This window comes from Thunnus albacares, chromosome 24 (genome assembly GCF_914725855.1).
Source record: "Thunnus albacares chromosome 24, fThuAlb1.1, whole genome shotgun sequence".
Lineage (NCBI taxonomy): Eukaryota > Metazoa > Chordata > Actinopteri > Scombriformes > Scombridae > Thunnus > Thunnus albacares.
In genome coordinates, this window is record NC_058129.1 from 19,968,684 (window position 1) to 19,976,488 (window position 7,805).

At 38.4% G+C, this 7,805-nt stretch overlaps 1 protein-coding gene and 1 long non-coding RNA gene across 3 annotated transcripts in view; one reads left to right on the forward strand and one right to left on the reverse strand.

Annotated features, from left to right (window-relative positions):
- The window catches only part of LOC122976060 (NLR family CARD domain-containing protein 3-like), a 395,924-nt gene that overhangs the window by 49,078 nt on the left and 339,041 nt on the right, over positions 1-7,805 (reverse strand). The gene's annotated exons all lie outside the window — the stretch shown is intronic.
- On the forward strand, positions 909-6,574 carry LOC122976144. Of its 2 annotated transcripts, none has more exons than XR_006400830.1 (3): positions 909-1,067; positions 1,599-1,701; positions 6,028-6,574. It is a non-coding gene; the product is annotated as an uncharacterized LOC122976144 (long non-coding RNA). The 2 variants fall into 2 exon arrangements; XR_006400829.1 differs by lacking the exon at positions 6,028-6,574 and adding an exon at positions 1,933-2,780.

The following is a 7,805-nucleotide window of genomic DNA, read 5'->3' on the forward strand; positions in this document are numbered from 1 at the left end:
TTAATCTATTTTTTACATTTTTATTATCAAAAACTTTTTTTGACCAAAAAGAGAAGAAAATAAATAAAAACATGTTATTTGTGTTTAATCAGGAGGAGAAAAAGTACAATATGTTTATGAAAATAAATAAAATAAAATAAAAGTGGAGAATAATTAAACATTTACACACAAATAAACATGTTTTTCTCTTTTTGTCAACAGAAAATCTCTGATGACATTCTGCAAGACTTTATGTAAAAGACTATTTATTGATGTCTTTCATTTCATTAAGCTGTTAGAATTAGTTTTTAATTGTAGCATCATGTGACTCAGTTTTATTGGAGCTAATAATTGTTGTGTGACGGCAGCTTGAAGTTTGGAATAAAGTTTAGAGTTGATTCTTGTATTTTAGTTGTAACTTTAATGGGAAACAGCTGGACTTGATGGGAGTAAGTGTTGTTTTTGACATCGACTTGTTTCCCCTGATACGTCACTGGGAAGTCCTTCTTTCCTCCGCTGACTTCCTGCTGTCCACATTAATCCCTTCATATTCAAATCATCAACTCAACAGTCAAATATGCTTTACTGATGTGACGCTGCAGGACTGAATATAGTGTAACGGTGTGTTCAGACCAAACCAAAACCATCAGCACAGGTCAGAAGATGTGAGCCGGGAACTTTCAGAAAGTGTCCACTGATTCATGAACTCCAGCTTTCAAACATTCAAACAGCAGCTGAGTGTTTGTTTGTTCACATGAGGAAGTTTCATGTTTTAATCAAACTTCAACATCTGAACTTTACTCTGACTGAGACTCACACACACACATATACACACACACACACATACACACATATACACACACACACACATACACACATATACACACACACACACACACACACACACACATACACACATATACACACATACACACATATACACACACAGATGAAAGACGAGAAGCTGTGTCGGTTAAATGAATGGGATGATAATGCAGCTTTAACTGAAGCACAAAACTGTTTTTCTACACAGACCTGCTCAGGACTCAACAGAGCTGCAGAGTGATGAAGTTCATGAGAAAAGTTCAGTAAGTGGAGTTTGATTTCTCTACATTAAAGGGACATGGTTTTCTCTAGTTTATGGAAAATGAATCACTAATTATTTCAGCTGGAGAAACTAATTTATGATGAATGTGTTATTGTTGGATGGAGTTTCTTTAAAGCATGTGGTGTTTTAAACAGAAACATCAGCTGATAAACTTCCTCCTCAGACGAGGAAAGATGGCCGTCTGTTCATTACGTTCATATTTCAGACGCTTTTGTTTTTTCATGTCTGTGTGAGAAGAAACTCTGAAGAGTCCAAAATTCAGATTTGTGTGAATTATTCATTTTAATTCTGACTCTGTGATGGAGGAGATTATTTCCATCTGATCTGTGATGTGTTCTGTAACAGGATGAAGAGCAATTATTGATGTGAAAAAATAACTTTTGTTATAAAAATATGTTTTATTCCTGTCAGTTAAATGTCTTAAATCTGATGAATCTAAATGTAACGTTCAGCTTCTCTTCACATGAACGTCATGATGAGTTATCTTTTTTCTGTCCCTCCTCCTCTACAGGTGGAGCTCTGACTCGTTCCAGGAAACAGCTCACCTGTGACAAACACTTTTCTGACAGACGTGGAGTGGAGAGTCTTTGTCTTCAGCAGTTTGGATGTTAACTGTAAGTTTGCTTTGTTTCATAGTTGAACTTTCTCTTTAGTAACTTCAGCGTTTGTTTCTTGCTGTGTGATGTTTTTATTTCATCAGAAAGTTTGGAGAACTCTCATGTTGGAAGATAAATCTACATGTTGTTAAATGATTGATTTACTGGAATCAAACAATATTAATGAACAGCTGATGATTATTTCCTTTCTTCAGCTCTCACAAATCAAACTAAATCTACTTTTTTAAGGTTGTTTCCAGCAGCGTAAAGTCAGACACTACAGTAAAGGCCTGCTACTGTTTCCTGTGGAAGCTTTAAATCAAATGTATTGTATTGACTGATGTGGAGGGACAGTCAGAGGACGTCATCAAGTTCAATGTTGCTACAATAACATGCATACAGTCCACTTGTGTTCTTGCTTTATAATGACTTATTACTGGTATATGCAGTTAGACAGGAGCTGATGATGTGTGTATTTATTGCTTCATATATCTTTGTAATCAGAGTTCATCTGTAACCACTGAGTTTCTCTCAGAAGTTCACGTGTACCATCACCACATTAAAACACTGTCGGCTTTATGTACAATTTGATCCAAATTAAACTACTCAATTAAAAAAGGCTATAAAATAGTTTCACTTTACACCAAATGACATTTTATCTGTGTTGTTAAATGTCTGACAGCAGTTAAGATCTAACATCTGCTGCTGTTTAACAAGTTTGTATTTACTGTAAAAGAAGTCATATCAAAGTAAATGAGCCCTGATTCTAATCATTTAATACATTTGTGTTTGTGCGTCATGTGCACTACTAATGTGACAACAACATCAAAGAGAACTAATAGATAACTGAAACTATTGACATGTTGTTTATTGGTGTTGAATTGACTGAATATGAATGAAATTCAGTCAGTGTGAGTCAGTGGATGTAAATCCTCCTCCATGCATCATGTGTGCTGCTCTTCACTTCACTGCAGCTTCATGACGCCATCTAGTGGACTGATAGTAGAAGTACAGCAGCTGATGGCAGCTTTCTCTGACTCACACTATTATTACATAATCCATAAGTTAGGGCTGGAAGATATGGACAAAATAATACATCTCAGTGTCCTTCAGGCTTGGGCTCAATCATGACTTTGATGGATTTGAAACATCATATATTTTTAAGACAGTGAAGCAGAATAGAAGAGCTGCAGCACCTGCAGGCTGTCATCATTATGCATAAAATACAGGTTATCACACACAGCTGTTGACTATTAGTATCAGATGCTTCATGTTCATCCAGTTTGACTTTAATAATCAGTTTGAGCACAGAAAGGGCAGAAAAGTGGGCTCACTGATGTATCAGCTGTTTGTGTTTGTGATATCTGCTGACTCCCAGCACTTCAACTCTCTGTAACCAGAGATGATACATCGTCAACTAACACAAACCCACAACACACATCAGCCTGCAGAGTCATTTTCAATCATTGATCCAGACACTAATGATCTGATCAATGTTCTTACAGACACTATGTGTAAGATCTGAAGCTTTGTTGACTTTGACTCCATCTGGTGGGAGGATGAAGAATGACAGTGAGCTAACAGCCTCCATGTGTTGGAAATATTGTTGAAATAGCTTCACTCTGCTTCTCTGTCCCTCTTTGTGTTTGGAGTCATTTTACTAAAGTCATTAGTACAATTCTGATAACAATATTTAAGTATTTTTATCTTTTTTGTCAGCAGACAACAGACAGGTTTCACTTTACAGTTTGAACAACTCACCTAATTAACATTTAATGGAAACAGCTGATAAAATCTGCAGGGATGTTTGTCATTTGAATCACGTTTGACTGTCTATGCTAGAAGCTTGTTTTTGAGGCTCATGAACCTGGGGGATGGTTTTGGGTGGTTTTGAGTGTCAGTTCCAACAAACAGTCTTTGAAAGACCTCAAAGGTTTTGTGAAGTCTCGCTGGGTACTGGAGATTCATCCTCTGGCCAGATTGTCGGGAGATTTCAGCACAGGGATTCCCTCGATTATGATTCCACTGCATCTGGCTCATGGCAAACGTAGATCCTCACACTGTGTGTCTTCAGGTCTTCATGTGCTCTGGTCTCTGCTATTTCACTGCTTACCTGATGTGTAGTCATTGACAGAACTTGGTGGGGGAGGCTGAATTGGTCCTCTGCGTTGATCTGAATGTCTCCTGAAGAAGCAACACAAGTGAAAGAACTCAAGATGACCATATGAAAATATTCTACAAAAAATTACATCCCAGTCACAGTCAATAAAGTGATCGTTATTATTATCATTAGTCATTTGAAGTAACATATCAGGAACTTATACCTAATCAGTGTATAACCTGCAGCAGACAGCACTCAGCGCTGTAGGAGCAGAGCGGGAACACAGAAGAAAAGCGATGCACTGTGGAGCACGGCAACAGAAACACAGCAAAAACCAAAAAACATTTTATCCACCTGACATCAATCCCACGCAAGTGTGTGTGTGTGTGTGTGTGTGTGTGTGTGTGTGTGCGCGCGCGCGCGTGAGAGCGGGACAGAGCAGAGCGGATTGTGCCGGGCTGAGCCCCGGAGAGCCCCTAACCCCTGTTAGAGAGAGTCTGACATAATTAGTGCATTCGCACTTACATATCAAGGATGCACACAGTCCAGCACTCAACACAGGCCACTTATGACCGACAGACTGGCTGCAACACACTCGGGTAACTAAACGTTACTACACGGGGCTGCACTCAGGTGATGGCGGGCTGAGCAGTTGCATCACACATGGAGACTTTCATAGGACTGACTCCGCCTTCTTACAGGCATGGCGGCGGTGTCAATTAATTATAAACTTATAAATAAAAAGGATATGTCATTTGTTGTAAAACCCAACACGTAGAAGCCATATTTGACTAAACATCGGCATTTTGACGGTACGTTAACTGTTTGAGCTTCGTGCACATTTTGAAACACCTTATGGCATCGCAAGGAGGAAAACGCACACTTAAGCATTACATAGAAAATGATTTCTTACAAGTTGTGTAGTTTGTCGATGAAAAAGCCAGGCAGGTACTCTTGCAGCCTTGTGGGAGAACAAGTTCAGACTGGTTCCAATTGGGCGGGTCGGGATTTACTTATTCAGAAAGTCCTTAAACTAAGTTTTGTGAAATCAGTTTGTTGTAAAGTACCAGGAAATCAAATTTATGATAGAAAATTATAAGTTACTAAAACAGCCACACTTTTTACTTTTCTGTGACTCAAGTAGACAGTAAAAGAAGACAAAATCGATGTATTGTAAAAAAATATATATATATACATTTTATAATTAAGTTATATGGACATTGCCACTGAAGGGCTTTTTACAGTGTGGATTAATGATCATCAAAGTATTAATACAATAATAGAGTTATTTCTCCTCTAATATCAGTTTTTCTTCCTCACTGGAATCCAAATATTCCAAAAGGTCCAAATTAAGGGTCAAAAAGCTGCATGGAGCCAAACTAACAGCAGGACGACCTGCTTCCTTCACTAACTGCTGACTCATCAGCTTTTTACATCTGACTTCTGCACTGCAAAAAAGGAAATTCAAGAAAGTTCTCATATCTTATTTTAGGATGATTAAACCTTATTGTTTCTCCTCAAAGACAAATACTCCTGTCAGGCAGCATCTGCACTGCAGGTTATTAGACTTGTTTCAAGGTAACTGCTCTTCATTTGTCTTAGTAAGGTATTCAGTCTATTTTCAGCTCCAGCTGACAAGAAACAAGTCTGAAAAGTGGATTCAAAGTGTTTAAGACGCCACAACTCATAAACTCATAAACTGAGGCGACTTTACAGACAAATAATCTGGTTTCAAGCATCTTTAACTTGAATTTCTGACAGTTCATTTCTAATATGAAGACAAACAGGCTTAAATCTGATTTTAAAACTAGTTTTAAGGTTAGATCATGTTTGATAGCGGCTACATTTTTATGCTCGTTTCAAGAAAACTTCTTAAGTCATTTTTGGCAGATTTTCTTGCTTGAAGTGATCAAATTTCACTAGTTCACAGAATATTTAGTAGTGTTTCCAGTAGGGGAGTTTTTGCAGTGTAGAACACTAGGAGGCGACTTTACCAGTAATGACCCAGTAACACCCACAGTATACTGGAAACATCAGCAACTAACAGCAAACAATTCACAATTAGTCAACAATGATCTGAATATAGAATCATTCATTTACAGCAATAATACAGAACATTATGAACAAAGAGGACGTTGAGGTGAACGGAGCCGAAGAGTCACAGAGTTCAGACAGTCGGATTTAGTGAAGCAGTTACAGACAAACGTTCACTTCTTTATCATCTTTTTATTGGTTTTACTCAGGCAGAGGAAGTTCAGGAGGACAACATCAATAAATAAATAACAAGTGTGTAATGGAGGAGGAAAACAAGAACCCGGACAACTAGACCACCGGACTCATCCACCGACACCGAGGACCTGAAACCACCGACATACAGGTCAGTGTGCTCCAATCTATCAATAAACAACTGGATGGTGCTTCCACCAGGAGATTAACCTCACTGTCCTGAGCTCCACACCTTTCACACAACTTTCTATTAAGATGTTGCTTTAACTCATGGGTGTAGATTTGGGTGAGGAAGGTGTTGCTGGATTGTCCCAACCAATATTTTCACTGATCTCTAACAATCCAGCTGTTTTAACTGCACGTAATATTAACAGTAAGATCTCTGCAGAGTTGACAGGTTTGTGTGTTTTCTGCAACAAGAGTGATATTATGATAAAGAGTGAAAGAGCAGGATATGGAGGATACTGGACCTGATGATCTGGCAAGCCTCAACTTCAAGCTGTACACATTGTTGACTAACAGCAGCAGCAGCAGCAGCATTAGTGGAGTCAGTGAGGTGGAGAATCTGAAGCAGTTAGTGTTTATAGTTTAAATGTTCCAAACGTCACAGAATCAAAACGACTTTACTGGACAGAACTAAGATCATTTGATATTATATTTAATTTCAGGCGTTAGGTGTTGTTTGCTAATTTGTGATTGTTGCACAGACATGTTGTTTAATTAAAAGAAGGAATGAAAGAAGGACAGAATCTCAGGTGAGGTTTGAAAACCTACAGCAGCGAGTTACAGAGCAGCACATTACCTACAGTTTTCTACACATTTATTGTGACAGTCTATATGTTCATTTTAAATGTTAGTTTTGGTCTCAGATTTATAGTTAAGTAGTTGATCAATAAAATAAAATGTAAAGATCAGAGAAAACATCATGATACAGTCCAGTTTCAGGTCAGTCAGTAAATGCATATTGAGTAAAGTAAACATTTAGCAGAGTCAGGCTCTTTATGTGTGTGTGAACATGTTTCTATGAAAGAGAAAAGAGTGATAGAGAGCAAGTACACACACACAATTATTTACACCGTCCAACATCAAATGTCCCTACCAGAGTTAAACCAAACCTATGCCCTCGCTTTAACTACTGTTATAAATGATCATGTGATGTTTCCAACTAGTTTGATGGTGTAAAAGTAGAACTTCTTACCTTTTATGACCATATATCGTTTTAATCATTTATTATATATATTCATCCGCTGGGTCCATTATTGTTTGAATCGTTCTGTCATGATGGAGTGAAGGCAGGTGGACCCAAGTACAAGAGACGGCAGGCAGACAGGATCTGAAGCACAGATATTTATTGAAACTTAACAACAACTGTAGCTCAGGAACAGGCAGAATGAACAGACTATTCAACAAAGACTGAACTGAAAACTGGACTTAAATACAGACAGAACTAACGAGGGAACAGGGAACAGGTGACTAGGCAGGAGAACAGGAAGGGAGCCGATTGGCTGGGAGAACAAATGGAACAGGGCAGGGCTGACGAGGCTGATGCAGGACAGGTGTGGAGGGAAAAGCAGGCTGGGGAGGAGTACAGGAACACAGGAGGGACACACAGAGCAAACAGACAACCAAAACCCAGAAAACACAATGAGACCAGACAGGACTGTGACAGGACAATGACAATATGTGTCAGTGGTTTCACCACACACTCAATAATATTTAACCATAGTCAGTCAATTCCATTCCAGTCTGTAGACTTCTCACTCTTAAATGTTTTAACAAAGTCAATCATTTCATC